This window comes from Schistocerca piceifrons, unplaced genomic scaffold (genome assembly GCF_021461385.2).
Source record: "Schistocerca piceifrons isolate TAMUIC-IGC-003096 unplaced genomic scaffold, iqSchPice1.1 HiC_scaffold_362, whole genome shotgun sequence".
NCBI lineage: Eukaryota > Metazoa > Arthropoda > Insecta > Orthoptera > Acrididae > Schistocerca > Schistocerca piceifrons.
The window spans coordinates 25,001-30,000 of record NW_025728584.1 but is presented as its reverse complement, the minus strand read 5'-3'; the positions used below and the strand labels follow the sequence as shown (position 1 = coordinate 30,000).

The following is a 5,000-nucleotide window of genomic DNA, read 5'->3' as shown; positions in this document are numbered from 1 at the left end:
CCGCACTCGTAAAGTGCAATCCACCCCTATAACTTGCGTTTCATGAAGAGTTATTTCCAATATGCGACATTCCCGCTGTCCGTATACATGAGCCGCGACCTGTACCACTTACGAGCGAGAGACGCGATCGCGTTGCTCACTGTACGGCGTCCGATACCGAGCCATCAGCATGTCGGTCCCCATGCGCGTTGCACTCGCACTCGCAGTCGCAAAAACGTGGGGCAAATATATTACGCGGAAGAGTTATAACAGACCGAGCCCCACTGCATGGGGGGAGTCTTTGTCACTAATGTACACAGATGGAACATTTTGGACTGGAACCAGATTACCCGTACACACGGCGCTGATTAGTAATCAATGCAGAGCCATCAAACTACAGCAAATATACACAACTGTCCGTATACATGCTGAAAGAGTCTGCCCAAAATGGGAACCACACGTCAGCCAGACACTCTGATCACGCACCACTCTCTGCTTCTAACAGGCGCACATACAATATGTAAGCACCAGCATGGAACAACATCCAGTGCATCTTCTCCGCCACATTACACAATCCACACTATCACAACCAGACCAGGAGGTCCGTGCGGAAAATACAATATCCCAGCCTTTCGACATCCACCATTGCGCAGACCAGGCACCAACACCCACACATGTCCTATACAACGGTGCACCCAACATCACAATAGTACCTCCTGTCACAGCGCACAAACAATGACATGAGTCAAAGACACAGGTCTCACACAAGCATAGAATTGGAGCGCCGCCTCTAATAAGCCAAAGGTGCATCCTGACGTGACAAATCTGATCATGTCACAAGCATTCACTTACTATAATCACTATCAACGAACCTGCCGCCCCCGCCCCCCCCCCCCCCTACACCTTTCCGTACAACAACGTGTAACCTAACCTAACCTAACCTAACCTATGTTGTACCTTAACCTAACCTATGTTGTACCTTAACCTAACCTATGTTGTACCTTAACCTAACCTATGTTGTACCTTAACCTAACCTATGTTGTACCTTAACCTAACCTATGTTGTACCTTAACCTAACCCATGTTGTACCTTAACCTAACCCATGTTGTACCTTAACCTAACCCATGTTGTACCTTAACCTAACCCATGTTGTACCTTAACCTAACCCATGTTGTACCTTAACCTAACCCATGTTGTGCCTCAACCTAACCCATGTTGTGCCTCAACCTAACCCATGTTGTGCCTCAACCTAACCCATGTTGTGCCTTAACCTAACCCATGTTGTGCCTCAACCTAACCCATGTTGTGCCTCAACCTAACCCATGTTGTGCCTTAACCTAACCCATGTTGTGCCTTAACCTAACCCATGTTGTGCCTTAACCTAACCCATGTTGTGCCTTAACCTAACCCATGTTGTGCCTTAACCTAACCCATGTTGTGCCTTAACCTAACCCATGTTGTGCCTTAACCTAACCCATGTTGTCGCCTTAACGTAACCCACGTTGTCGCCTAAACCTGCTCTGTAATTGTTATACGACTCGTTCAATTACTGTAGTGTTGCCCACCCGCAACCCTCGCAATATAGTTCGCTACTCGCACTGCCCGCACCCCTGTGTATCGCTTCATGTTAAACACCTTGCAAGTCTTGCTCACTTTCCACATGCTCCTGCTGTACACTGTAATGTGGATGGCAGCAGGACGTACATGCCGCCCCTCCCCACGTCCCCACCTTGCCCCCTGCCTTCGCAAGCTGGTTGGTGAGAAGTTTGCATGTTCAATGCCCTTCGCATGCGACGTACTCAGGCTACGTTGTGGTGCGGCCTGTGTCAACTGTCCGCTGATGTCGTACGCGTGAACCACAATCTGTACTGCACATTCGTCCTTATGTACTGAATGATACATCGTGGCACATGTGTGACCGCACAACGACTGCGCCCAAAAACGGCGGACCATACAGTGCAAATATTGTGCACGCAGCTACGTGTCGTCTCCCTATGAGAGCTGGATTGCAGTGTGGTACGCCATAGAGACGTGTGGGAGGAACGGACGCCGTGGATGGCGATCAGCATGAGCTGTCTGTTGATGTATTCGGACCTAGTCGTCTCTCCTCACACACCGTGATGGCATGGTGCACCGCGTTCCATATCTGCGACATGCTACAGAGGCCGGTTGACAGTCGTTCGAGCAATGGACATCGCATACGTACGGGGGCCACCTTCCACGTATTGTCTAGGCGTGCACATTTTGTTGCGTGTATGTGGGCAGACGTAGTGTGGCGTGACACCTGACACAGGCATGCAATAATCGTTGAAGTTGCAAATGGCGATGGACGCCTGCGTTTTCTGGTGAAGTTACGCAAATGAACAAATGGTAACCTGTTGTGGTGCGGTTGTTCTCGCTAGGGGTGAATCGGTGATGGCGACGATAGGTTGAGGTACTAACCGGTTGTTCCAGCGATACCCACCATGCCGACGAAACTGAACGGCATCTGGGTGTGAAGCGATACGCGGCGGTGGCTGGGTGGGACCGTCCCCGGCCGGTGAGGGGGCGCCTCCCGGCGTGCTGGCCGCGCGGTGCGTGGGCGCACGCGCTACAGCCGGCTGGTGGGGGCGGCCAGTGGCAGGCGCGCCGGCCGACGGACGCGGCAGGCGTCGCAGCTGCGCGCCGGCGCACCCTGCGCGCGGCGCCGTGCGGCCAAAGTAGGTCCTCGCGGGCCCGGTGCGAAGCGCGGTGGACATCTTCAGTGTGCTGGTCCGATTGAGGACTGTGTGCGTTGAGGATGCGCCGCCGCCCGGCGCTCGGCGCCGCGACGCCGTCTGCTGCTCGGTCGCCCCAGCGGTTCTCGCTGGTGGTTTGTATCGCAGCTGTGCGGATGTGTTGGCGCGTGCGCTGTGCTGGGAGAGTTCGCTTCGGCACCCAAGTGGGGCTTTTGTCCTTCTGTGGCGCTGGCGTTGGAGCTGCCGGTCACCGTAGGTGGCGCGTGTTGTCTCCCGCCGGCAATGCCACGACAGCACGCTCCCGGGCCTCTGTCGGCAGCGGCAAGCTCAGTTGGGAGCACGGGTGGTCGCACCGAAAGCGTCTACTCGCCTAACTCCGGGCGATTGCGCCTCTCTCGAACCCGACCAAGTACTTGGGACGGCGCTGCGCGCCGCCGGGACCTGAGAGGGTTTCGAGGTGTATTGTGCAGGGGAGCTCAGCCTCCTCCTGTTTGCAGAATGATTGAGCGGACGCTTGCGTGTTCGCGCGGGCCCCCGGGACACACTCCCGGGCGGCCGGCTGCTCAGCTCTAGTTGACGCAGCTCCCTGGTTGATCCTGCCAGTAGTCATATGCTTGTCTCAAAGATTAAGCCATGCATGTCTCAGTACAAGCCGCATTAAGGTGAAACCGCGAATGGCTCATTAAATCAGTTATGGTTCCTTAGATCGTACCCACGTTACTTGGATAACTGTGGTAATTCTAGAGCTAATACATGCATTAGGGAAAGATTACAATTAAAACATTTCACACCATCACGAGGACTGCTGCACTTCCTCACAGGTCATGGACCCTACCCGGCATATTTATGCCGGTTCGGGAAACGGGCTACACCAGCGTGTGACTGTGGGGCCACACCGGGCACCCCAGAACACGTGGTGTATGAGTGCCACCTCTTCGACGACGTAGCAGCGCAATTACGTCAACAGCTACCCAATTTTGACACGTATCACCTGCTCAGGCACGAGGATCATTTCCCAACTCTAAATAAACTGGCGAATGAGATATCACTTAAAGTAATTAAGGAATATCTAAGGAACAACGATTAGATATCATATACCGAACTTGACCCTGCGCACCTGTCCTGTTTCCGCCGAGGCGTGGATTGGCCAGCCGCCTCACGGCTGGAATCCGCCACGTCTAGGATTAGGGGGAGGGTGCGCCCAACCACCGATCTAGACACTCACCAATTTTGACTCTAGGCTAAGTTAGGTTAAATGTAGGATAAGCTAGGATAACAAAAATAGTATAGTACTGCAGCGAACAACAACACCGGCCAGCCTGGTGCCAGGGGCACGTTCACCGGGATTAGCTCGGTGAACAGGGCCACCAAGTAGGTTTATACAACGCTGGCACACCTGTAACGCTGCAGGTAGATGTAAATTAGCATAAGAAGAATGAAATAGCATAGAAATAGTACAATTGATAATTGAAGTGCCCATAGTGAGAATAAGAAAAACTAACATAGAGTAAGCTGTAGTAGTAACATCAGAATTGTATAAACTAGGACCCACTAATTATATAAGGTGGTGGGTTGATATGTATCATATATTTTGAAGAATAAAGAATTTTTTTTTTTTTTTTTTTTTTTTTTTTTTTAAAAAAAAAAAAAAAAAAAAAAAAAAAAAAAAAAAAAAAAAAAAACAGAGTCCCGACCAGAGATGGAAGGGACGCTTTTATTAGATCAAAACCAATCGGTCGGCTCGTCCGGTCCGTTTGCCTTGGTGACTCTGAATAACTTTGGGCTGATCGCACGGTCCTCGTACCGGCGACGCATCTTTCAAATGTCTGCCTTATCAACTGTCGATGGTAGGTTCTGCGCCTACCATGGTTGTAACGGGTAACGGGGAATCAGGGTTCGATTCCGGAGAGGGAGCCTGAGAAACGGCTACCACATCCAAGGAAGGCAGCAGGCGCGCAAATTACCCACTCCCGGCACGGGGAGGTAGTGACGAAAAATAACGATACGGGACTCATCCGAGGCCCCGTAATCGGAATGAGTACACTTTAAATCCTTTAACGAGTATCTATTGGAGGGCAAGTCTGGTGCCAGCAGCCGCGGTAATTCCAGCTCCAATAGCGTATATTAAAGTTGTTGCGGTTAAAAAGCTCGTAGTTGGATTTGTGTCCCACGCTGTTGGTTCACCGCCCGTCGGTGTTTAACTGGCATGTATCGTGGGACGTCCTGCCGGTGGGGCGAGCTGAAGGCGTGCGACCGCCTCGTGCGTGCTCGTGCGTCCCGAGGCGGACCCCGTTGAAATCCTAC

The 5,000-nt window shown here is 52.1% G+C and overlaps 1 pseudogene; it reads left to right on the top strand.

Annotated features, from left to right (window-relative positions):
- The first annotated feature begins 3,279 nt into the window (after nt 1-3,279).
- LOC124746637 overlaps nt 3,280-5,000 on the top strand; it is a 2,831-nt pseudogene continuing 1,110 nt past the window's right edge.